At 41.7% G+C, this 27,796-nt stretch overlaps 1 protein-coding gene across 16 annotated transcripts in view; it reads left to right on the top strand.

The window, feature by feature from the left end:
• PLCB4 (phospholipase C beta 4) overlaps positions 1 to 27,796 on the top strand; it is a 415,996-nt gene that overhangs the window by 79,506 nt on the left and 308,694 nt on the right. The window lies entirely within an intron of this gene.

Consider the following 27,796-nt stretch of genomic DNA (forward strand, 5'->3'; position numbering starts at 1 on the left):
TCCCAGCCACTTCCTGCTGTAAGGTCTCTTTGATGTGCTTGGGGACTAACACAAGCGGAATGTGGAGAGGTGACTCCTGCATGCCCAGAAAGAAATGGGAATGGATGTAAGTGGAGCATTTGCGCATGCCATGTGATTCTATCAGACACCATGTCTTGGCTCTTTGTTCTTTCCATCTATACTCCTACTGCTGTAGTCTGGGAAGGATGGGGCTGAGAAGTAAGTACCGATGAGGATTCTGGCTGTGTTGGCTTTACTCTGTTTGCCCTTCCAGGTCCACTCTCCATTTTCTCTGGCCTGCTGTTGTCCCTCAGGGGGAATGTCGTGTGCTGCCTTGGTGGGTTACCCTGCCCTCTGGCTTCTGGTCGCATTCATGCAGCTGGTGGCTGTTGCGGGAGATTGGAGGGGGAGGACCATGAGGTTGGCCTGTTCATTCCTCCAGGTCTCTTCTTGCCATTGGGCTGATGGCTGTCTCTATGGCCCTTCTGGAAGCCACGGTCCGTCAGATGGCCCTCTCCTATAGTTCCTCTACTTTCTCTGGGTCCCTATAGCTCTGTCCTCATACCCCTTCAGGCTTAGGGCACTTCACATTCCCTGGTTGTCTTCCCTCCACCCCACCCTCAAATAATCCCTTATTAAATGTCTTCAGTTGTGTCCTGTGAGTGTTCCATCTGTTTCCAGCTAGGACCCTGACTGAGATACCATCTTTGAAGACTTTGCTCTCTAGACAGAATTGGATGAGATGAAACAGCCAGAGATGTTATGAAGATATAACATAATGAAGTGTAAATTGTACTTGAGCCCTAAGGACACTCAGCATGTAGGATGCATTAACAAAAGAAGGGGTACTTATTAAAGAAGACATTTTTGGAGGGGTGCCTTAGGTTGTAATTAATCATCTTTTTTTTTTGTCTGCTCTATGGGTAGCTCTGTTTGAGTAGTGAATTGAAAATTAGAAGTTCTACCTTATTATGACCATGTGTGCAGTTAATTATAATGTATTTGACTCTATAAGGTGGAATAATATGTAATTCACACAAACAGAAGGGTGAAATGGATCTATCCATCTGGAAATTTCAGAATTCTCTCATGTATTCTAATTTTAGATAAGTACATCTTTCCCTCTTAATTCCTTATATTTCTTATCCCTCTAATGGGTTATAATCCATTTTTTGGAGAGTTTTTAAAAAAACCTCATGTGAAAGTCATTTCAGGCTGCTTCGAATAAGGCACTATAATGGCAGAAAGCACTCACTCCGTACATATTTACATAGGGCCCCTTGTGATTTAGGCACTTTGCTAAGCACCACGGAGTTAATAATGAATAGTATTTGATCACCGCTTTCAAGGAAATCACAATGTAGTTGGAAAAATAGAAGTTCAACCAAATAATTATGATAACTATTTTAAGTATTATAGGCATATCAGAAGATTGTGTGTACCTAAATGAGGGTGTAGTTGAGTCAGGCAGAAAAAGGCAGAGAGGTTGGTGAGTGTTGGATAATGCTTCATAGAGCAGGTGACATTGAGCTGGGTCTTAAAGGATGATAGTGGGCTTACCAGGGAGAGAAGGGGAGGAATGGTATGAAAAGAGGTGTGGAATTTCCTGGTGGGTTGGAGAATTAGTGATGCATAGGATTATTTGGCCAAGTGCTGGTGGCCTTTGGAGAGGTGCCTGGACTCGAGGCCAAGGGACAGAATAGTTATCTAATCCTTACCACTCATCACTTAAAATAATAGACAGCACATACGTTTTAAAAACATAAGGAATGAAGGCAAAACAAAACAAAAATAATGACTTTAAGAACCTTAACATATTGCTAGACCTCAAGGAGCACATGTTCTAAATACGGAGCAATGCGTGTTTTTAATTTGCGAGTGTCTCAGAGTCAGGGGACAGACCCATTGATACCTTCTCTCAGTGTGTGCCTTTACTCAGATTTGTAGGCACTTAAACCAAATTTATCACTATAGACTCTCCTTGCATCGCTTTAGAATTACCTGAAATATGGAAATATGGTGGGTTATTTGGAAATATCGTGGATTACCTTTTCAATTACTAATGATTATATTACCATCTGTAGTCTACAGTCACCTGTTCAGTAGAACATATCTGACACCTTTATTTACCGTAAGAGATACTTGAACCTTATTCCTTCTAATTATTCTAGTCTCTAAAATTTTAGGAATAAGTAATCTTGATACCCTAAGGCAGGTAGTTGGTGAAGACTTACCAGTTCTACACAGTGAATTTCTGAGTGCTGCTTACTAAGTCAGACACAGATCAACAAGAATTCCTTTGCAGAGCATGAGCAAAATGGTGACTAAAATACATGGGTGTGAGGGTAGAAACCTTTGTGGATAGAAATCCTTTAAACTGGTTATGTTAAAGGTCATTTTATTGTCAAGAAATTGAGCTTCATGAATTACAAAGAGAGGAACAAAGTCCAGTGAAGTGTCAGGAATGCAGGTGGGAAGGTCCAGAATGAAGCTTGATCTCCCTGTCAGACAGGGGCTGTGTCTCTGCTTTTCTTTGTATGTCTGCTTTACTCTTTCTTACTCTTACTCGCTACCTTGCTGTATATCTGTTTTAGTTATCTCTTGCTTTGTAACAATTACGCCTGAACTTACTGGCTTCAAACAACAAACCACTGTTTGGTATCCCTCAGAAGTCTGGGCTGAATGGGCTCTCCTGAGCAGTTCTTCTGCTTTGTGTGGTATTGGCTGGGGCTGCAGTTATCCAAGGGCTCAGATGAACTGGAATCCTCAGGGTGACTCTCTCCCAGGTTAGGCAGAGGATGTTGGCTCTAGGATGGGAGTTCAGCCAGCATGCCAACTGGAGTACCTCAGTTCTCTTCTGTGTAGCGCCAGCCAGTGGGGCTTGGGCTTCCCACAGCATGGAGGCTGGCTCTGAGGAAGGAGCGTTACAAATGTGCAAAAGCAGAAATTGCCAGGGCCCTTAAGGCTAGGCCGCAGAAATCCCAGCTGACTGCTCCCACTGCATTCTATTGGTCAAAGCAGTCATGGGGCCAGCTTCCCGGAGAGGGGAAATAGACTTGACCTGTAAATGGGAAGAGTGACAATTTACACTCAGGGTTTTTGTTTGTTTGTTTGTTTTTGTTTTTTCACATAGTTCAACATGACTAACATGTCCCTCCACTCTTACTATTCATGGAAACTTTTTAGTTCCATGTTCATCATCGTTTGGCTGTAGTGTCATCTGTGTCTTAAGAACTCCCAAGTTCAAATGCTCTAAAGTTCACATGCTCCAAGAAAACATTCATATTGGTTGTTAGTGGTCCAGTCATCTGAGAGAGCCAATGGCCTTATGTTACTAAGTCTTTTCTTTGAGGGACTGGGGGTGGGGGGTGGGTTTTCACTAAGGAACTGTGGTCAGAGTAGGCAGTGGCAGGTGAGTAGAGGACATTTGGACACCAAGAATTATTTTATTTTATTTTTTAACGTTTATTCATTTTTGAGAAAAAGAGAGAGACAGAGCATGAGTGGGGGAGGGGCAGAGAGACAGGGAGACAGAATCCGAAGGAGGCTCTAGGCTGAGCTGTCAGCACAGAGCCTGACACAGGGCTCGAACTCATGAACGGTGAGATCATTACCTGAGCCAAAGTCAGATGCTTAACTTACTGAGCCACCTAGGCATCCCATTGGACACCGAGGATTTGAAGGAAGTCTTGGGGACTGCTCATTTCTCTGAGGCTAGAGATTTCTTTCCGTGTTCCACAAAGCTTTACTTGACCTACCTCTGCCTTCTAACTTCTTGAGCCATTCTCTCCCTGCTTTGCCCCCCCCCCTCCACCTTTTTTCTTTTTTTTTGAAGTTATTCCAGTACACCACTCTCCCTCCTGCCCTGGTGTCCTTCCATGTCCCCGTGACAAGAAGTCTCTCTTCTTTCCTCCCATCTGTCATTTAACGTTTAGTTTACTCTTCAGATCTCAGCTCAAGTATCACTTCCTCAGGGGAGCATGGAACCCTTTGGATTAAGTCTCATCCTCTGTTCCATCTCTGTTTCCTTCGTTGCACTAATTCTAGTTTGTGATTTTATGCCTGTGTGGCTACTTGATCACCATCTGCCTCCCACTGTAGATGCCAGAAGGTAAAGGAATGTGTCTGTCTTCCTCAGGGCCACAGTGGCCGCACATGGCTCACATTAGGTCCTGGCAAGTTATTTGTTGTTTGCATGCATTAAAAATGGGAGGTGGTTACCTTGAAGAAGTAAGGATTAAAAAGGGAGAGAATCTTTATCTTGATGAGAGAAGTTAAGAGTAGCCTGTTTTGGGGACTAAAAGGATGTAATTTCTCAGGGAGTCCCCCTGCAGTAGTGATTTATGAGTCAGTGAAGCCCTGTCATTAAGAACATACTGGTGGAGGCTACATGGTAGTTTCTGAGATGCAGCAGGAATTCCTGCCCAGAAATAGACCCTATGTGTCTGATTACACGCCAACTTCATTTTCTTTTTGCTTCTGCCACCATGTGGCCCTAGTTCTATACCCAGAGAGCTCAGTGATGGCCATATTTTGTGACTGGGACTAGAACTGCTCATTCCATTCCTATTTACTCTCCCATGAAGCCAGGATCTCGTTTGATTATAAGTCAGAGATCGGTGAGATTATCACTTGGGATATGATGTGCCTATGAGTGTAATCTCCACAAGATAACCCCAGCCGTAACTTCTCGTCCAGTTCTTTGGGGGCACAGTATCTAAGAACAAGTTAGTGGAATGATCAACATGGCAGAAGAAAAACAGAGAGAGTAAGAAATAACAGACACTTTTAGTCAAAGATTCTGTCCTTTGAATTCTAGGGCTTTTCAATTCCCCACGTTCAGAGATTGAGATAAAGAGTAGGAGAATATTGTCTCAGCTAATTTATTTCACTCGAATAATTGAATTCAGTAAATACACATTGAACACTATGTATATGTATCAATAGAGGTGTGAAAACAGATACAAGTTGGTGTATGACCTTGAAGTTTACTCCTATCCAGGACATAGGGCATGTATCTGAGACATGAGGTCCTAATAAAAGGGTTGTGATAGGACCTGGATAGGAGCTGGATTAGTTAGGGGCATTTTTATAGAGGGGGCAGAATTTGAGCTAGTGTCCACGGACGAGAAGATTTAAGAAAGGTTGCACAGAAAAGGGAGAGAGAGGGCATTATTGGCTGGGAAAGCGCACGTATGAAAGTTAAAAGTGCAAGAAGGAGAGGTGTCTGGGTGGCTCAGTTGGTTAAGTGTCTGACTTTGGCTCAGGTCATGATCTCGTGGTTTGTGAGTTCGAGCCCCACGTCAGGCTGTGTGCTGAGAACTCAGAGCCTGGAGCCTGCTTCGGATTCTGTGTCTCCCTTTCTCTGCACCCCCCCCCTTCAAAAATATTTTTTTTAAAAAGTGCAAGAATGAGCAAGAATGTCTCTTCACACTCCAGAGGCAGTCGAATTCCTGTTGGTAGGGACCAGAGATCAGAGAACAAAGGAATATGGCAAGATCTATAGCCATTGGGTGAGACCCTTAGAGGCCAGGGTACAGGGATTGAACCCTTGTAGTCAGGGTAAGTCACATCATAAAACCCGTACTTTCGGAATATTATTTTGACGACAGCCAGCAGGGTGGTTTTGGTGAGAGAGAGCTTGGAACCAGCAAGGCTACCTGCGAGATCGTAGGGGTTGGCACCCGAGGGCTGGCAATAGGAACTGAGAGGGAGGGAAGTGCACAAAATAGGGTCAGAGGAAGAACTGGTAGAGTTTCATATCTGGATTCACAGTGGGGAAGACAAAAGAGGGAAGAAACAAAGGGACGCCAACCCTGAATGAATGGAACCAAGACCACGGCTGGGAGTAGATGGTCATGCTGAGGTTGAGTGGACCAGAGGAATGCAGTGTCCTGGAAGCTGGGGCAGGTAACTGTGGGTCAGTTGAAAGATAAAGACTGGAGATAGCAATTAGTGCATCATCAGACCTGTTGGAGTAAATAAACGCAGTGAACACAGATTTGGGCTTTGGGCATTTTAACTCAGAAAATATAAAACTTTACCTTCAAATACTGAAATCCAGTTCATCAGTAAATTGTTTGTTCTGAATTCAAAACATATCTCAAATATAATCCGATTCTGTTCCCTTCATCACTACTTCTGGTGCCATCATCATCCTCCTTCACCTGGATTGTGCCGTAGACTCCAAGCTGGTCTCCTTGCTTATGTCCTTGCCCACCTGCAGTCCATTCTCAAGACCGCAACCCAAGTAAGTGATCCTCTTAATAGAAGTCAGGTCCCATTGCTCTGCTTCTAGCCTACAGTGGCTTCCTACGTCATTCGAAGCATAGGCTATAGCCCTTATAATGGCCTTCAAGGCCTGGCGTGACCCCTTCCATCTTATCTGTGACATCATCCATTACTACTCTCCCTTATCCACTCCATGCTGGCCACCCTTGCCAGCTGCCGTTCCTCACACACCCCCAGACACATCTCCCTTAGGACCTCTGTGCTCTCCCTTTGCCTGGGAAGCTCTTCTCTGTATCTGTAGGTCTGTAGGACATGTTCCCTTACTTCCTTCAAATCTTTGCTGACTGGGCCCTTCCTTTACCCTCCTGTTTAATGGTAGGGTTTTAATGGTAGGGCCCTTCCTTTACCCTCCTGTTTAATGGGGACTCTGGTCCCCTTTCTCTACTTTTGCCTCTTTCCTCTGTAGGCTTCAGTATCTCCTGGTGTCCAGACTATGTACTTATTTGGGTATTGTTGGTCTACCCCAGAATGGAAGTTGCATGGGAATAGGGATTTCTGTCCATATTGTTCACTGTGGCGTTCTCAGTGCTTGGTACCCAGTAATCCTTTGTTAAATGAATGAACAAATTCTGCTAGCAGCTTCTGTTTTTGAATCTTGAGATTGGTTGTCAGTCACTTTTATCTCTATATCCAGGGATATCAATAAATGTTGACCAAGTGCATGGAACCAGAAATAGGAAATCTTAACGTTTTGCATTATCTAGTTTCAGAAATTTCCTCTGCTAGATGGGCTTTTTGAAAAGTGAAGGGGGGAGGGGTGTAGAAGAATAGTTTTGCTTCATTTAGCTGAGCTTCCACTTTAGGCTTCAGAAGTCACATGGCAGTTTGGCATTTCTTTCATTATTACTACAATTATTAATTGGATGCTATTTAAAAAGTTGGCCCTTAAATGCTCTGCTGATGTTTTAGGAGATTATGCTATACAGGGTGCAGAAATTGCTGGGGCTGACCGTACTCATGGCCAATTAAGGAACAGCATTGGCAAGAAGCTCAGGGTGGATTAGGTTGTGCCTTGTGGGAGTCCTGGTGGCAATGGTTCGTGGTCTCTGGGAAGCAGCTGCCTGACCTCCCTTCTGCAAAGGGGATCTGGATTTGGTTACCTGGTTGGTGCTTTTTATTAAAAAAAGAGAGAGAGTAAAAAAAAAAAAAAAACTTGAGTGGTTTAAAGTTAGGGGGCGGTTAAAGAGAGAAAGGGAAGAATAAAGTAACGAAATGACTCTTTATTTGGGAGCACTTGCTTGAAAAGTGCCTCTGAAGTTCGCTTTTTGTTTTATTTGATATCACTTTCATCTCTTCCCAGGGGATGCAGATGTCTTTTGAAAGAATGCATGCAGAAAAACAGGGTGTAGGAGGCAGAAATGAATTCTTGAAAGTTTAACAGGCTTCCAAAGGACAGAGCTGCTCCAAGAAGCTGGGCTGTTAACACATCTTTAATGTTGAGATTTGGGAGAATCCACTAGGGTGTTCCTTATTGCCACCATTGATTCAGTTTATGACAGAACTAAATGGCCAGGTTCTTATTTATATTTTTAGGTGGGACTATTTAAGAGTTCAGACAGTAGGGAAAATAGCACAAAGGAACTTGATAAACAGCAACAGCAGATTATGACTTTGCCTAACTTGAGGGTTAAAACAATCCATGGAAAATTGCTTTGGATATTTCTAGCTTGTGACAATACTGTACATCCCTTGTTTTAAATATAGGGTCTATAAGGAGTCAAAAGAAAGTTCAAATGAAATGAAAGCCCAGAGAACAAGGCTGTATACACACACGGCCAAAAGATCATCCATGTGACATTCCCTAAGATTACTGAATGGTGTCAGTTGGCAGGATGTTTAAATCAATGGCAGAGCTATTTTCCAAGCTCTGCCTAAAAGTGCCAGAGGAATAGTGGGTATTTGGTCTGAAGTAGAAAGCCATGTGAGAAGAATCATCAGAGACAAGACTTTTTTATTGACTTCAAAGTTTCTTATCTGTGTCTGCATTAATTTCTGCCCCCATTGAAGAGGACAACTCATGGAGTAACAAAGCTCATGAACTTGGTGTCCAAGGTGAAAGTGAATGAGAAACAAAATATCTGGAGAGTTTTGTGATGGGAAGCAGGAAATCTGACCCAATGAAAGCTCTCTCCTGCATCTTCGTTTGCTACATCAGAGAAGTCACCTTCATTATATAGTGCAGTTCTTGGAATGAGTCCTTCACTTTCAACAAATGGGTTAATAAACTGTTTATCTTCAAAAAGTGAAAGTTACATCTTCAGATGTTCTGTGAGCAGGAAGAGAAAGGCACTACTGCATCCTACTTTTTTTTTTCTTCTGATTATTTATATTTTTGACAAATGCCTTCACTTCAAACAATGTGGGTCTGTATTAATTCTAGATTCATAATGATCAGTCTTAATCTAGCTGATGATGGTTATCAACGTTCTTTTTTACCTTCTTTCCTCAGCTATTGCCTAGTGTTTGTAATTATCTTTCCTTGATGTTGGGCAGAGGAAAGGATGAGAGAGGATACAGAAAAAATCAGCCTTTTGTATTCAGTGGCCCATCCTGCTTGTTCATTTCTCCACTCATGCATCCACACATGAGCCCATGCGATATTCATTGGCATTATATTGGGCTCTGGATCTAAGATGGAATAAGCTGGGATCTTTTCCATGAAGCAATCTAGATCCAGTGATAGGCATTTGTATATTATCACGTAAATTCTATTATGGTAGGGTCTTGCCATCTGTTCTTGGGTGTTTCGGCGAAATTTTCCAGGCAGAAGTGCTGTCTCCATTGATGCATGAAGGATGAATTGAAGTTAGCTGGATTAATTCTGTGTGTTTGGCCTTGGGTGTGGTGAAGAGATAAGGAGGAGTCTCTAGCAGAAGAAACTCCACCTTCTAGAGGTCACATTTTATGTGAGGGTTGTGTTTCTGAAGTCTTTGCAAATTCAGAACTCTCATAATTCAAGAATAATCCTGACAAAAGATGGTGGGTATTTCTGGTTATCAGCTAATGTGGCGCCACCCTGTGGCCACTCTGTAAACAGAGTTTAGCGTTCCCTAGGTCCAGCCAGCTTCGAAATGATAAATCTCCAAGAATGTTAATGTTTTGTGTGGATTTAACATTAATTCAAATTAACGAGACACCATATGATTGCTATTATAGCATATTATTTCAAAGCTGCACAGTTCAAGTTCACATCAAATAACACCAAATTCTGGAGACTTGCAGAGCACTGGCTCATGGCCCATGTGATGAAATTGAAAGTAGTTCATGGATAGTATGTACACCTGAGAGTAGGGGTAAGAAAGAAAAGTGATAGAGGGGAGGAAGAGATTATCAAAGGCTTGTGAACCATGATAGGGGAGCCTCTGAAGAATGTTCAATGGCAGGTCAGCATTAGGCTTTTGTTAAAGTTTGAATCATGAGAAAGTTGATATTAGACTAAGGATATATGGGTTTCAGATATTTTTGGAACATTCCCCTTATTTTTCATTAGACTTTGGATATAAACAATAAAAGCTTTCATGATTTCGAAGTGCCTTTAGGTTCTTGTTTTGTTTATTGTTTTGTTTTTGAAGTGTTCGTTAACTGTCTTGGAAGAGACCATAAAATATGTGGCCTAATAACTAGCAAGAAGGGTGGATAGAAGCTCAATCCAGATGTGGGATCTGAGACTGGGGTGGGGGTGGGGATTTTCTTAGCACATCACACTTGTGGTAAAATATGTTGGGGAAAACATGAATTAGACAAAGTTAAATACATTTATTTACTGTGGGACCACTTAGAGCCTTAAAGGCATTAATTGCGTGTTATGAACCGCTAATATAAATTTTAGGTATGCAGTGTATCCCAGACTTGTTTCATCACTAAAGAACCTTTGATCTGGAAACAGTCATTCCATTCCATCTGATATCCAAAGAATGTGTATCAGTTATCTACTGCCACAATAATGCTGTGTAACAAGGAACTACAAAATATAAAACCTCAGTAGAACACAATAGTAAAAATGTATTTAGCTTACAAGTTGGGGGTTCAGCTAATCTCACATGTCTGTGGTCAGCTGTGGGTTGGGCATGTAGCTCCTCTGATATTAGCTGTCTTTGCTCCCATGTCTGGAGGCTCAGCTGGCTGTTGACTGATCTAGGATGGCTTTAGGGAGACTCAGATGACTCATCTCTGCTACATAGGTCTCTCATCATCAAGCACACTAGACCTAGCATGTTCTCCTGGCCATGACAAAGGAGCAAGAATGAGAAATAGCCCAGTGTATATGCACTTTTCAAGCATTTGCTTGTATGATGTTTGCTGATATCTTGTTGACCAGAACAGGTCACATGACCGGTCCCAGAGTGGGAGGGCACTACAAGGTTACATGGCAGAAGGTGTAGATACAGGAAGGGAGAATAATCACGCTCTTTTGGCAATCAGACTACCTGAGAACCCAACTTGAGAATTGCTGGGTGAGATCACTGTCAACTGAGAGCAAGGAATGAGGTCAGATTGTTTCTCAATGCCATGGCCACAGATTGTACTTTTAATTTTGATAAGCAGTCTCCCCAGCAGATGTCCAGGCCATGTCAAGTGAGAGTTCATCTGGTTCTGCACAGGACTTTTATTATCTTTCTGTGGAATCATTTCAGGGCTGAAAGGATTGTGGACATTATTAGCTCCTTCTGGTTGCATCATGTTGGAAATGAGGAAACAGAGGCCCAGAGAGGTTAATTGACCAAACTAAATCCACACAGCTACCTAGAAGCAAAGCTGAGCCTTGAACCCAGATCCTCCCTCAAGCTATTTGGGTTTTAATTACCTCAAAGTAGCTTTTTTTATTGGGGGGGGAGGGGCAAGGCAAAATAGGGTTGGAAGGGACCAACATTTCTTCACAATCTTTATGAACAAATAACATTTCTTCTGGAGGGACTAGAGCATAAATAATTTTTAAAATAGATGTTAGAGGTCTTCAGAGGGGCAAAGTGGATACTTAAACCCTGAGTGGTTGCTGACTATTGTGACTGGGGATCCATATTTTTGGAGGAAAAGTTGGAGATGGAAGAAAAATTTGAAGTGGGAAGGGGCCCTCGATTGGATAAGTCATTTCACTTATCAGAGCCTGTTTCCCACCTGTGAACATGAGAAAAGAAGAGCAAAATATGGAATGCTTCACAAGTTTGCACAGGGTCCATGCTAATCTTTGTATCACTCCTGTGTTACTGTTTGTGCTGCGGAAGAGTCTTGGAGATTCCTGGTAATGTGTTTTCATTTTAGGAGTTTTTCTCTCTTCCGCCTCCCTCCCTCCCCCCAAGAATTTCTGCTGCATCAGACAGAAGTCAGCAGAGGACTTCTGAGAAGAGAGGAAAGAATTTGTGTTCTGGCTCCTACTTTGTCAGACAGCAGATAAAATCGTGAAGGCATATCTAGCCTTCCAGAATAGAGCTACATTAACACCTAATTTAGCTCACAGTGGCGGGGAACAATTCATTCTACGTAAGTAAAATCTTGATCATGAAATTCTACCCATTTAAGCATTGTCCAGTAAACTTGCTATTTTTATGATGGAAATGCTTTCAGAATGTTGCATCTATTCCCCAGATTTACTGAACAGAATCACTGAAACTTCTCAGCATCATTTTTTTTCAGACTACAGTGATTGAACTGTGCAGTAATTAAGCAGTGCGCCTTGTAAGGGGCCGTGTAAGTGAGTCATTATTGCTGTTATTGTTTGCTTGGGGGCTGCTGAGGATGTAGGTCGTGGGCCTGCCATGAAAGTAGGTTTTGACAGATCTGCTTTGTATTTTATTTTCAGAGTGTTTCTCTATACTACCTCATTGCCAGTTGATGTTTAGGCTGTATTTTCGGGCTGCTCAAACACAAGAGTTGTTCTTAGATCTACTCTTGACCATCTCCTGTTCTCCATACTACAGGGCACCATGTTTCCTGAGCTCCCTGGCTGCCTGGTGTGCAAGGGGAGACAGAAGGGTATCTCTCCTTGTTTCTCTCTGTTTATTTGGTATCTCTAGGAACAGCTGTGTGTCTCTTGCCCAGCTTCTGCCCCCACCAGACTGCCCTCCGGCTCTTCCACAGCAATCTATGCTGCTGTTCTAGTCTTGGCCAGTTGGGCCCAGTCTCCTGGCTTTCAAAACCCCACTTCCTTCCCTTATCCCTCCGGCCTACACAAGCTAGCAGCACCCCATGGTTGTTGATGTCCAGGCTGCCTCTCTGTTCCCTCTGTGGCCTGTCAGCCATTCTGTCACTCTGAAACCCATCCCTTGGTTTGAAAAATGTAAAGTAGCTTGTGTTACCTGGTTGTCTTTGAGAAGTTCATGGAGGTTGTTTTCTGTCACAACTCTCTCATTCTAAATCACTTATTGAGGTCTACTGTGAGGACAAAGAAATACAGACTCCAGCGACCAGTAGAGCAGAATGATTTATAGCCTGGGCTCATGGCATCAGAATGCTTGGGTTCAAATACCAAGGCTGTGTAACTCTGGGCAAGTTCTCAACCTCTCTGAGACTCACTTTTTTTTCATCTGAAGAATGAAAGTAATTAAAGTCCCTGTGCCGGGGCACCTGGCTGGCTCTGTCAGCAGACCATGCAACTCTTGATCTTAGAGTCGTGAGTTCAAGCCCTACATTGGGCGTGGAGCCTGCCTAAAAAAGAGAAAGAGAAAAAATAAAGTCCTTATGCTTTCTCCTTAGATCAACACCTAAGAAGGAGAAAGGAAGGATCTGGGACTGGGGAAGAGGGAGAAGTTGAGTTGCAAGGCCATCTCAACAGAAGCCTTAGACCCCAGAGTAGCTCAGAGTAGTGCTTGAGCTTGGATGGAACAGCTTTCTTCAGCTGAGGGCTGTTGTCTGTGTTGTGCCTGCAGGATTGGCAGCAGCGGGGAAATCAGCTCTTTAGTCCTAAAGTGTGGATCTTGTTATCACATTGCAGTGTCTATGGCACATCTCCGGGTGTGTAATTGTGAAAGAGAAATAATTAATCCACAATGAGTGTATTGCCCGGTGCCCAGGGCGTGGTGAACGCTCAATCTTATCATTATTAATAAGTTAAATATAGCCAGTAAATGGACTTTACGATGTCTAGTTTAGCTATTCAGAGTTTTTAGTGACTTCCTTGCTGTGACTCTATCCTAGAGGGTCCCGACGAGCTAGGTAAGTGGTCTGTGGATAATAGTGTTCTATGGCTTCTACATACACACAGTTACCACCATTAGACTTTTATATTAATGGTGGTAAGATTTTAAACCATGGCTTATGTGTAGGTCCTTAAATCTTTTTCTTTTCTTTCTTTCTTTGCTACTGTCACATACTTTTATTTTTTTAATTTAAATCCAAGTTAGTTAACATATAGTTTAATAATAATTTCAGGAGTAGAATTTAGTGATTCGCCACCTACATACAATACCCAGTGCTCATCCCAACACGTTTCCTCCTTAATACTCCTGACCCCTTTAGCCCTTCCCTACTAACACCCACCAGCAACCCTCATTTTGTTCTCTGTATTTAAGAGTCTCTTATGATTTGTTTCCCTCTCTGTTATTATATTATTTTTGCGTCCATTATGTTCATCTGTGTTGTATCTTAAATTCCACATGTGAGTGAAATAACATGGTATTTGTCTTTTTCTGACTTATTTCACTTAGCATAATACACTCTAGTTCCAGCCACGTTATTGTAAACAGCAAGACTTCATTCTTTTTTTATCGCTGAGTAATATTCTATTATATATATATATATATATATATATATATATATATATATACACACATACACACACATACACACACACACACCATATCTTCTTTATCCATTCATCAGTTGGTGGATATTTGGGCTCTTTCCATACTTTGCCTGTTGTCAGTAGTGCTGCTATAAACATTGGGGTTCATGTGCCTCTTCGAATCAGCACTCCTGTATCCTCTGGATAAATACCTAGTAGTGCAATTTCTGGGTCATAGGGTAATTCTATTTTTAATTTTTTTTATATATGAAATTTATTGTAAAATTGGTTTCCATACAACACCCAGTGCTCATCCCAGCAGGTGCCCTCCTCAATGCCCATCACCCACCTTTCCCTCCCTCCCACCCCCCATCAACCCTCAGTTTATTCTCAGTTTTTAAGAGTCTCTTATGGTTTGGCTCCCTCTCTCTCTAACTTTTTTTTTTTCCCCTTCCGCTCCCCATGGTCTTCTGTTAAGTTTCTCAGGATCCACATAAGAGTGAAAACATATGGTATCTGTCTTTCTCTGTATGACTTATTTCACTTAGCATAACATTCTCCAGTTCCATCCACGTTACTACAAAAGGCCATATTTCATTCTTTCTCATTGCCAAGTAGTATTCCGTTGTGTATATAAACCACAGTTTCTTTATCCATTCATCAGTTGATGGACATTTAGGCTCTTTCCATAATTTGGCTATTGTTGAAAGTGCTGCTAGAAACATTGGGGTACAAGTGCCCCTATGCATCAGCACTCCTGCATCCCTTGGGTAAATTCTAGGCAGTGCTATTGCTGGGTCATAGGGTAGATCTACTTTAAATTTTTTGAGGAAACTTTATACCATTTTCTAGGGTGGCTGTACCAGTTTGCATTCCCACCAGCAATGCAAAAGGGTTTCTCTTTCTCCACATCCTCGCCAACATCTGTTATTGCCCTAGTTGTTAATTTTAGCCATGCTGACAGGTGAAGGTGATATCTCATTGTGGTTTTGATTTGTATTTCCCTGATGATGAGTGATGTTGAGCATTTTTTCATGTGCCTGTTAACCATCAGGATGTCTTCTTTGGAAAAGTGTCTTTTTATGTCTTTTGCCCATTTCTTCACTGGATTATTTATTTTTGGGTTTTGAGTTTGATAAGTTCTTTCTAGATTTTGGATACTAACCCTCTATCTGATATGTCATTTGCAAATATCTTCTTCCATTCCATCAGTTGCCTTTTAGTTTTGCTGATTGTTTCCTTCACTGTGCAGAAGCTTTTTATCTTGATGAGATCCCAATAGTTCATTTTTGCTTTTGTTTCCCTTGCCTCCAGAGACATGTCAAGTAAGAAGTTGCTGCAGCTGAGGTCAAATAAGTTGTTGCCCATTTTCTCCTCTAGGATTTTGATGGCTTCCTGTCTTAAGTTTAGGTCTTTCTTCCATTTTGAGTTTATTTTTGTGGATGGTGTAAAAAAGTGGTCCAGGTTCATTTTTCTGCATGTCACTGTCCAGTTTTCCCAATACCATTTGCTGAAGACACTGTCTTTTTTCCATTGGGTATTCTTCTCTGCTTTGTCAAAGATTAGTCGGCCATATGTTTGTGGGTCCATTTCTGGGTTCTCTATTCTGTTCCATTGATCTGAGTGTCTGTTTTTGTGCCAGTACCATACTGTCTTGATGATTACAGCTTTGTAATGCATCTTGAAGTCCCAGATTGTGATGCCTCCAGCTTTGGTTTTCTTTTTCAGAATTGCTTTGGTTATTCGGGGTCTTTTCTGGTTCCATGCAAAATTTAGGATTGTTTGTTCTAGCTCTGTGAAGAATGCTGGTGTTCTTTTAATAGGGATTGCATTGAATATGTAGATTGCTTTGGGTAGCATTAACATTTTAACAATATTTGTTCTTCCAATCCATAAGCATGGAATGTTTTTCCATTTTTTTGTGTCTTCTTCAATTTCTTTCATAAGCTTTCTATAGTTTTCAGTGTATAGATTTTTCACCCTTGGGTCAGCTTTATTCCTTGGTTTTTATGGTTTTTAGTGCAATTGTAAATGGGATTTATTCCTTGATTTCTCTTCCCGTTGTTTCATTATTCATATATAGAAATGCAACCTATTTCTGTACATTGATTTTATATCCTGCGACTTTGCTGAATTCATGGATCAGTTCTAGCAGTTTTTTGGTGGAGTCTTTTGGGTTTTCCACACAGAATATCATGTCATCTGTGAAGAGTAAATGTTTGACTTCCTCGTTGCCAATTTGGATGCCTTTTATTTGTTTGTGTTGTCTGGTTGCTGAGGCTAGGACTTCCAATACCATGTTGAATAACAGTGGTGAGAGTGGACATCACTGTCGTGTTCCTGACCTTAGGGCAGAAGCTCTCTGTTTTTCCCCATTGAGGATGATATTAGCTGTGGGTCTTTTATATATGGCCTTTATGATCTTGAGGTATGATCTTTCTATCCCTACTTTGTTGAGTGTTTTTATCAAGAAAGGATGCTGTATTTTGTCAAATGCTTTCTCTGTATCTATTGAGAGGATCATGTGGTTCTTATCCTTTCTTTTATTAATGTGGGTCTTTACCCACATTAATAAAATTCCCCAAGGTATTCAAGGAATTTACATCAAATTTGATAAGAAAGAATACAGCTTTAATTTTTGGAGCACTCATTAGGTAGCCACTGTGCTAAGCATGTATTACCTCATCATTACTGGACGACTCTCTAGGGTCCACAGATTTCCTACTTTCTGTGGAGGACCTGAGGTCAGTGAGGTTAAGTCATCTGCCCTAGGTTACCCAGCCACAAAGTGGCAGCTAAGTTCCCACTTGGGGCTGCAGCCTCAGACTCCTGCAAACCGACGCTTTTAACTAAACATTTCAACAATTTAAACAGCAGTAGGGGAAACCTACTCTTCTGAAAATAACTCTAGCAAAGTGTAGGTGTTGTTTTGGTAGAAACATTTCAGCTGCTGCCATAAAAAGCTTCTCCCAAATGGCTTTGTGAGAGCAAAGCTGTGCAGCCTCTGCTTGTGTTTATGATGTGAGCCTTATGGCTCAGCCACAACACAAATGATTTGTTTTCCTGGCCTTGTTGGCGAAGCAATTTGATTTCTGGATTTCCCCTAGGAAGAAGCCTACACAAATAAATTTCTTTATAATTGCATGTTTAAAGAGGGGCCATGAGGAACAGTTAAGATGGGGAGCCAGATATGTTTTCATTTGCTAAGTGATACAGTAAGGGAGGTACCTGTGCATGGATGGAATTCATCTGGTAGTTTCACTTCCCGATATTTGACTCTCTGCTCTTTATTAGGAAATGATCAGATAATCAACTAAAGCCCCACAAGCAAAATGGGTGTTTAGGTAAGTGGGTGTTCATCATTGTTGGGGAATAGCAAAGTAGGTTGCTTGCTTGCTTGCTTGCTTGCTTTCTTTCTTTCTTTATTAAATTCAAATCCAAGTTAGTTCATATATACTGTAGGTTGCTGTTTCTTTTTATGTAAAATAAAGCAATGCCTCCTTTTCTTTGTAAAAGATAATTTTTCAAAATAGGGTTGATGTGTCGAGAAGTCTGGAAAGATATAAGGTAAGGGATTCCTAAAAGTGTGTTCTGTGGAGCCCTATTTGGTGTCGCAGTTAGGATTCATTTTGACTGTTTATAACAGGAAATGTAAAATAGCAATGACTTAAGATGGAAAGTTCACAGCACACAAATTCAGTTAGACATGCTGACGTGTCCTGCAGTGATCAGGAGCCCAGATTCCTACCTTTGTGTCCTACCATTCTAGCCGTGCGGCTCCCTTTTCAGGGTCCCTCGGGGCCAGGTTAGTTCAGGCCCTCGTGTCCGCAGCCCAGATGTGCAGCAAAAGGGAAGTAGTGAGAAGAAAGGAGCCTTCTCAGTTGAGAGGCAGCCCCCTCAAATTCTGCAGCCTTCCTGGAAGTTCCTTATGGCACTTTCATTTGTGCTTTGTTGGCCAGCATTCATGTACATAGTCACACCTACCTGCAAGACAGCCTGAAAATGTAGTCTTTCGTTGAGCACACTTGAGGTTGTCTTACTGACGGAAAAGAGAATGGATATGGAGTAATCATTAGCAGTTGTGCCACATTTGGGATGGTAATAGTAATGCCTTGGCCAGAACTTGGAGTTACACACAAACAGGTGAATTTTGTTGGCGTGGTGTCCGAATAAGCCACGGGGTCTTCAGTGGGCTGATGTTCATCAGAATATAGACTTCCTGAATGTGCTTCATTCTGGCCCCCTTTACTAGAGGAAATAATGTCAAATAAGCACACTTACTTCATGTCATTCAACAAATATTGATCAACTACTATGTGCCATGTATTGTGCCAGATCTTAGCAGCATGTGGGAACTAAAACGACATTTCACGCATATATTTGATTACCCAGCTGGGGGTAAGACTTTTGTGTAGGTGGGTCTGTGACATCACTTGTTGCTCTTTGGGACAATGGTATTGCTCCATTTCCTGTGAAACTATCAGGGAGTAAGACACATGACACAAATAGGCTATAGCTCAGTCATGCCCACTTACTCTTCCTCACTTTTGTCAAGACTAATAAAAACCCTATGGACAAGCAGTCACACGTAAGGAGAGAGTGGTTTGAGCCAGCCAATAGCAAACATAATAACTGGTGACTGTATATTGGTTGATTCCCCTTATCTTAGTCTGTAAAAGTGTTCTATTCATATGTACTGTGGAATGTCAGAATAAATTATCAACACTTTAAAACATGATGACAGTCGTTAGAAAGAAGTTTCTATATGTGTTTTCAGTGCCCCTTCAGTCATCTGCTGTAGGTGCTTTTGCTTTTAATCTTCAGTGTGCTTCAGGTGGGGCAAAGGGTAGAAATGATGCTATTTCTTGGCTGATAGACTCTGAAACATTGCCCTTGTTACGGTCCTCTGAAATCAGTCTCCTTATCCTAAAACGGGCATGTGGTGATACCCATGTCAGTGCGTTGAAGAAGTCATGTAAAGGTCACATATGACTATGACTCATAACATCTAACATTGACATGGCACTAGCCCTGAGTACAGTTTTCAACAAACCTATGAGGTAGGGCACTGTTAATCCCATTCGTAAATGATGTAACTAAGGGACAAAAAGGTTAAGTAACATGCCAAGGTTTCACAGACCCGAGGTTTTGCACACACATACCTGGCCCCATGGTCCTGTTTGAAGAACTGCGTCAGAGGTGTGAGTGTGTAGTCATTTAAAAAACGAGAGAAGTAAAGGTCTAATTTGACAGAATTGAGAGGGATGGGAACAATGACTTAGATTTTAAAAATTAGCTTTGGACTCTTCATCCAGAGCCTGCCCTGGAAATTTACATAGCTATTTCTTGCAGGTACATTTGACATTCAGAAGCAATCAGATTGTATTATCTGTTCTTGGAGGGATTACTGGCTCTGTGCATCTTGAAGGTTACATTTGCAATCATCATTAATTTCATTGTTAACCATTTTCCTTCACATTAGATACAGGGTCATTTCTTCTTCTTTTCTAGTTGGGTTCCAGCAGAGATGATAATTTGTGGGATTCAATGGGACAATTAAAGTTTATTGTTCAGGAAGCCACATTAGGCACAGACAGTGAACTCGTCTTTAGGAGCTTGGCCGAACCCTGTGGATAGCTAAACCAGTATCACGGAGCAGTATTGTCTGTCCTTCCTCATTTTATTCCAAAATGCCCATTAAACTGGAGTGGGGTGAAGAATAGGGAGTGGCTTCCCGACTACATTCTGTGATTCACTCAAGGGAGTCACACTAAGCTACATGAACATAGGGAGGAAATTCCCCTGGAGCCCAGGTGAGGGAAAATCATATGAAGAAAAAGATAAATAAGGGAGGCTCATTTGCTTTTATATTTGTCTTCATCCATTTGGGTGATAACAAAATACCACAGACTTATGGCATGTTTATAAATGTGGCTTATAAACAACAGACACGTACTTCTCACAGTTCTGGAGGCTGAGAGTCTGAGATCAGGGTGCCTGCTTCGTGGGGTGAAGGCCCTCTTCTGGATCGCATACATCTGCTTGTGTCCTCCCATGGTAGAAGGGTCTAGGGAGCTCTCTGGAGCCTCTTTTATAAGGCACTAATCCCATCCATTAAGGCTCCAGCCTCCTGAGCCAGGCACCTCCCAAAGGTTCCACCTCCTAATCCCATCATTTTTGGGGGTTAGGATTTTATGAGTATTGGGGGACACAAACATTCAGACGATAGCAATATTCAAGCAGATTTTTTATTTAAAAATTTTTAAATGTTTTTTAAAATTTATTTTTGAGAGAGAGAGGGAGAGAGAGAGAGCAGGAAAGTGGCAGAGAGAGAGAGGGAGACACAGAATCTGAAGCAGGCTCCAGGCTCTGAGCTGCCAGCACAGAGCCTGACATGGGGCTTGAACTCATGAGCAACAAGATCATGACTTGAGCCGAAGTCAGATGCTTAACTGACTGAGCTACCCAGGTGCCCCTCAAGCAGATTTTTTAAAAGCCATTGTGTGTAAGTGGCTCTGATTTAAGCAAAAAGTCATTTACTGGAGCCATATCAAGAAAACAACCATTTTGGGGATGCTACATGGATCGGGCAGAATGTTAAAATGTTGGAGGAGCCATATGCCTGGTTGTAAATACATTTTGGTTGGTGTCATATGGAAAAGGAATGGCATCCTCATTTTAAACTCTTAGTAATTAAAATATTGGGATCTTTTAAGTAGAGAGGGAAGGAATATATAATGGAATTCAAGATAGTGCACTTGACTTTCTGGCTTCCAGAGCATCACATGGGTTTAAAACACTTTTCAATTGGCTACATTTTTAAATAAACCACACAAAACAGAAGGAGCATTTCTTTTTCCCTATACAGGAGCCCATGAAGAAATCTTTTTACCTTATAATTCACAGGCCAGAGGATCAAGTTTGAATATATCATTATTTATATCATTAATCCCTACACTATGGTATTTCCCAAGTATCAGTCATTTATGCTTTGTACCATGAATATATTCCACCTGTATTATTTAATGCTTTTCACTTTTTTGGTCACAAATAAATGTACTTAAAAAGAAAACATTAAATCACTACCTTTTTTTTTTTACATTCATTTATTTTTGATAGAGTGAGACAGAGTGTAAGCGGGGGAGGGGCAGAGAGAGGGAGACACAGAATCTGAAGCAGGCTCCAGGCTTTGAGCTGTCAGCACAGAGCCTGACATGGGGCTCAAACCCACAAACCGTGAGATCATGACCTGAGCTGAAGTCAGACACAACCGACTGAGCCACCCAGGAACCCCTAAATCACTACCTTAAATGGAAAACTCTAGGTGCCAGAAATAGTAGAGGCATCCAATAAAAGGTAAAAAATGAAAACCAAATAGTGTCATTCAATCCTAAGTAGATGCCAGTGTTTGCCCCAAACCCCTGAGTCAAAGTCCTGCCCTTGCTTTATTGAGAGAGACAGTGAGAGACAGAGAGAGAGAAAGAGAGAGAGAGAGAGAGAGAGAGAAGGGGAGGGGAGAGGGAGAGAAGGGGAGGGGAAGGCAAGGCAAGGCAAGGCAGAGGCAGAGGCAGAGGCAGAGGGGAGGGGAGGGGAGGGAAGGGAAGAGAAGGGAAGGGAGAGATAGTCACTTTTCCTGCTGGGAGATTCTGTGTTATTTTAGGTTCAATCCTTATACTACCTCAAATCATCCTGCAGTTTACCCGTGGCAGTGGCTCCTACAGCCTGGGAATCTCTTGTCTAAAATATGAAGATGTTGTGCTGCCTTCAGAATTATCTTGGGGAAAGTGAAGCAGAGGAATGTTGAAATGAATTCAGGCTTGTATTAGTTCAGCCAATCCAAGTAAAGCTATTGTCTGAATTATTAACCCTAAAGTATTCATCTGGTCCTTAGAAAACCTTTCAGATTGCTCTGTGGGAAGGACCATGGGTAATTTTTACCTAAGTTGTTATCTTTAGAGGAAGGTGTGGTTATCCCCGGACTTTAAAACAGACTACTTAGAAAATGGCCCTAAACGAGCCTTGCTTCATCCTTGACACATACCCGTTGGTTTGAAATATCCGACATCTTTGGACCTCTTTCAAACACCCGTTAGAGGATCATTGGGACTAATATCCCTTTCTCGGTTACCAAGATGACATTTCCTTATATATGCACTCTCCATGATTAATATAGGATTATTATATTTTTTATTCTGTTGGGAAAAGTAAAAGGTATCTTTTTTTCTCCCAGTTTAATCTAAATGAGGAGGCTTAGTGTGTTTTCATATAACGAAAAAGGATCTTCCAATTCACAGACATAATTAGAGTTATCAATGTGAACAATAAATTAATCTGCATCAGAAGGTTTTGCTGATTATCTGATCGCATAATTTCCACATATTCTGATTACGTTTTTCTGATGTTCTTTACATTATATGAATTCTTAATCAAGATTATTCTATTAGCAGTGTCTCTTCTGTGTACAATGAGTCTTGTAATAGAGCTCAGCTTGATGAAAGTTTTAATAGACTTGAATATGGGGGGAAAAACTGGCTTCCTCTTTTTTAAAATATTATAGTTAAATGTTAAAATTAAGCATTATAGCTGCAAATAGGCATCAAGATCCTAAACGTGGCTTGTGTGGCTGGAGAAATGTCACCACTGTTTGCTGTTCAGTGTGCTGGTGAACTTCAGAAAACTTCTGGTAAGATTTTAGCCTGGTTAGGTGCTCACGGTCAGGCAGAAGTCGGGGCAGATTGTGGGAACCGCTGTTCACACTAACGTTACTGTGGGGTCTGGGTCTCCGAGGGGCTGCCATGCCATTCCAGCCAGGACTGTGTTGTGGGCAGGATCGGCCACTATTTGGTGGCTTAGAGGAAACCACCTTTATTTGCAGATTTCATCGCGTGGTGCCCTGATGCATTTCATTAGTAGATTGTGGCCAGGGCTGATCACTAACAGTTTTGCCGTGGCTTATTTAGATGCAGTCTGTAGTTGTCCTACTCTGTCCCGGGCTCTGTTTTGGAAACCAGATCTAGCTTTAGAAGTGTGGCCTGGTTTTAGGAATAAGATTAGTGAAGGTCAGGATAGTTAGATCCTCAAGGGTGTGGGTCATGTCTGTTTACACATCAGGATACACTTGGCAGGCACTCAGTAAGTAATATGGCAGATCAATGAGGGAACAGAGTTAAACTGGGCAACTGATATTTTTGGCATCATATCATTGTTGCTTGGTGACAGGAAACCACAACAAGATGGGGGGAGGGCAGCAAATGTGTGTGTGTGTATGTGTGCGCGCATGCACGTGTGTGTTTTATACCTTAAGTAATAGAATCAATTCCAGTTTTTGGAACTAGAAGAGAATACAGAGAGTTATCTTGGAGTGAGTGACTGGTTTCTCACAATAAGTTTCCCTGACTGAAAAAGATAGTTACAGTCTCTTGAGAGACAGAAAAAAAGATGTCCAGGACTTCTGTTCCTTTCCTTTTTGTGTCAGGCAAGAAAAAAGAGCCTGTGAGACTTAGAATAAAGGGAAGCCATGTGGAAAACAGATAGTTTTCTTCCAGACTTCAGTCTCGAGGATTAGTAGAACATACTAGGAAATAAGGTTCTTTCTCTTGGGAAATTACTAATGCTGGCAGCTTGAAATAGCATGAAAAAGACTTTTAGTAGCAGCAGGTCTTCAGATAGTTTGCTAGAGAGTCAAAGGGCCCAAGTTGAGTGAAAGCAGAAAGAAAGCCAGAATTATATTAGAAAGTGATTAAAACAGTGCAGTTCGGAACAGAAAGGCAGCCGACACGTTCTTAGCACCTACTATGTGTCAGGCCGTGGGATATGCATATAAATAGTAAGCACGTTTGAGATCACTGTTATTTGAGATGTCTTATATTTTATAGATACCATTATCCCCATTTTACAAATAAGGAAATTGAAGTTTATAAGGAGTCTGTAATTAATCCAAAACCACTCTAAGAGCTCGTATGTGCAGTGCATCTAGAGTTTGAACCCAGGCCTGATTTCCCCAGGTTAAGCAGTCCCTTGCCTTTCTTATAATTGTATTCTATATTTAGCAATTATCCCGAGTGGTTCATAGCTTTTACCATTTTTAAGGAAAGAGTTCTATTTTTATAGGGAAGGTAACGTTGGATTGTGGATTCAGTGTTTTGCATTTTAGCTAAGCTGTACCCGGGTGTGTCTGTGTGTTATCATGGAGGTGGGGAGTGCTGGGGCAGGGGGATATCCAGGTGGTCCAAATCCTTAATATTTGAAGTGTGGTTCCCAGACCAACTTCATTGGCATCACCTGGGAGTTGGCTAGAACCATAGAGTTCGGGCTCCACTGCAAACTTCCTGAATGACTGTCTGCATTTTTAACAGAATCCCTAGGTACTGTGTGTGCAGGTGAAAGTTTCAGAAACTCTGGCCCCAACCACTGTACTTTTGAGGCAGCTGATAATAATTTATTATCCCAGTTTGTTGAGTGCCTCCTATATACCAGATGATATGCTGAGTGTTTGTCATAGATTTTCTTATTTTAAAATTTTCAGTGACCCTGTGAGGTGGGTATTTCTGTTCCTATTTTAGAGACGAGAAAGCAGAGCTGTAGAGAGGTTAATAAGTAACTTGGACAAAATCAGAGAGCTCTGATGTGAACCCAGGTGTATCCGATTCCAGGCTGATACCCTTAACCACCATTTGATGCTGTCCAGCTTACCTTAAAAGCCAGGCTCTGTTAGTTACCAACATCAGGACGGTGATGGTAGGGAGGTCTGGCTCGCGGCGTAGAGCACTGCCAGTTCACAACCTCTGTTCTGAGAAGTGAATCGTGTTTTATTGACTCTAAAGAGTGAGACAAAAATGAAGTTCTCTGTCTTGAATAATATCTGGCAGTGTTTCTGCTATGCTTTGTGTATTTTTTTCTTGGAGCAGGATAAAATATATAAACAAAAGAACTTAGGAAGCATTTTTGTTTGTGGATTCCATTCTAACTTTAAACATAACTATTTCAATTTTTACTGATAATTAGCTATGATTTAGTGATACTGATAATATTGAAAGAGGACATTTATAGGGATAACCTGTGATGTCATGAAAGACGTTGATTGCAGCTAACAAAGAGGGGAACATTGGTGAGTATATAAATTCATATGATCTTTTTAAAAAAATTGTTTTAATATTTATCTTTGAGAGAGAGAGGGCAGGAGTAGGGGAGGAACAGAGAGAGCGCGCGCGCAGGAGTAGGGGAGGGACAGATTGAGAGAGAGAGAGAGAGAGAGAGAGAGAGAGAGAGAGAGAGAGTTTGAAGCAGGCTCCAGACTCCGGGCTGTCAGCACTGAGCCTGACGCGGGGCTTAAACCCATGAACCGTGAGATCATGACCTGAGCCAAAGTTAGACGCTTAACCGACTGAGCCACCCAGGTGCCCCAAAGTTCATATCTTTAATTTTAGTTTATTTCTTCAAAGACTGTTTTTTTCTTGCTTTTGTCCTTTCTTTCATGATTCATTAGGTGGTTGGTCTAGGCGGAGTTGGCAGTGTTTGTTAGCATGTCCTTACCATGCTTTAAAATAATCCTCTCTGCTAAGTTATCTTTTGTTCCCTAGAACAATGAGTTGACTTTACCTTGAGTATACAGAGTCCTTGGCTTTCCATTCCATCTTTACGGAGGTTGAAAGGATCAAGGATGCTATTATATAATTGTTTTTTTTAATTGTTTTACTTTTTAATCAATAGACTTTTGGGGGGGAAAGGAGGTAGAAGTGTGATGTGTGTGTGTGTGTGTGTGTGTGTGTGTGTGTGTTGGGATTTTGGGGAGAGGGAGGAGAAAGGAAAGAGGCAGATCTGCCTGAACCTAAAAGTTTTCTTCTTCGTTATGTCCCAGGATATGAACATGCTGATACTTCCTTAAAGTCCTTAGTACTGAGAGTCAAAAAATAGGCTTAATGTACAGTTTAGAGCTACTACGGGGAAAGATGCTGTATAATATATACTAAAGGGAATTGGTAAAGAGGGCTGTTTACTCTGGAAACACAGCCTTCATTCATGTTCACTGGTTTTATGGTATTCCAGTAACACTGCTCTGTCTTGTTGAGGCTGCTTACCTGGCCGTGTCAAATAGGTAAAGCTGTCTCTCTATCAACTCATTAAGAAAAGCCAAAATAGAAGTCTTGTTCTCATTAAACATTCTTACGTTCTTCCTTTCCACACAGTTCTAAAAAAAAACCTGTTTTTTAAATTCCCAGGCGTTTCTGGTGGTGTGCTAGTTAACACTTAACACCTGGCTCTGGGGAGGGGGCAGGAAACTTGGTTCGCACTGTCTGCAGACTGCCATGGTGAGGTGCACCCACCAGCACTGGACGTGGGAAGAGAGGCCCACCCTTGTTTTTTGCTGGCAGTGTAGCCTAGCTCAGCACACCGCTGATTTTGGCACTGAGAGATTTGAAAGGGAAGAGGCGGTTAGAGGGAGGCAGTGGCGAGGCAGGAAAACTAAAGAATGGAGAAAGCAATTAGAAACTTCAAGCAAGTTGGGAGGTGGGGGTTTCTGGTTCAAGGGAATTTGGGTGAATGTGTCCATTCTTTTCCCTGGAACTGCAGAGATGAAAACCTTCACGGAAAAGTGGAGAGGGGGTAATCTTCACTGAGAGAAGGAAATGGCTAACCCCTAATTGTTCAGACTCTAAAGCATGTCTGCCAAATTTGGTGATGTTTGGAGCAACTCCAGCTCCCCTAGTGCCCCGACTGGCGGGGGCTCTGCAAAGCTGAGGCAGAAAGCCCTTACTTGGAACAGAGAGCTTGAAGGCACAGGTGGGTCTCCCCAGAAGCAGGGCTTGCTCTGAGAGTTTGAGGTTTTCTTTGTGTCTTGGGTTATCCGCGCTTTTTTTCTTTCTATAATTTAAGTGTATAAAACTGTCTTTTTGTGTGTGTGATAATTATCACAGTTGTGAGTAATAACAAACCTTATATTCATTGATTTACTAACTTTGTACAGTATCTGTTGACTCCTAGATATGAAAACTAAAAAAAAAAATGAACAGTCCTACTTCCTCTCATCTTTTCATCCAATCTCTTGGTTATATTGTTTTTATATTAAGATCTATAATTTTCTTTTTGCATAGTTACTATACCTGTATTGACTTTATTTTCTAGATTTATTGAGATAGAAGTGACATATAACATTGTGTAAGTTTAAAATGTACACCTTTAGGGGTGCCTGGGTGACTCAGTCGGTTAAATGTCTTTTTTTTTTTAATATTTATTTTTGAGAGAGCACATGCGTGAGTGGGGGGGAAGGGCAGAGAGAGGGGGACTACAGGATCAGGATCCCTGACAACAGGGAGCCAGCTCCTTAAGGGGCTGAACTCAAGAACCGTGAGATAATGCCCTGAGGCGAAGTCAGAGGCTTACTGAGCCACTCAGGCGCCCAAGCATTTGAATCTTGATCTCAGCTCAGGTCTTGATCCTGGGGTTGTTAGTTCAAGTCCTGCATTGGGCTCCATGCTGGGTGTGGAGCGTACTTAAACAAAATTGAATATAAAGTGTACACCTTCCCCTCCCCTCTTTCTTGAATGTTTTTATTATTGCACTGGTCAATTGAACGAAAAAGGAGAAAATAGAGAGGTTAAAGGTATCAGAGGGCTGTGGTCCTTTTACACACTTCACATGTGTAGTCATAATTTTGTTTATGGCTGTATTTATTGAGTAGGGCTGTATTTATTTTCCAGCTTTAATGAGTCATAATTGGTGTATATTACCATTGTGTAGGTTTAAGGTCTACGTGATGATTTGAATACGTGTCTTGTCGAATGACTTTTA

This window comes from Acinonyx jubatus, chromosome A3 (assembly GCF_027475565.1).
Source record: "Acinonyx jubatus isolate Ajub_Pintada_27869175 chromosome A3, VMU_Ajub_asm_v1.0, whole genome shotgun sequence".
Taxonomy (NCBI): Eukaryota; Metazoa; Chordata; class Mammalia; order Carnivora; family Felidae; genus Acinonyx; species Acinonyx jubatus.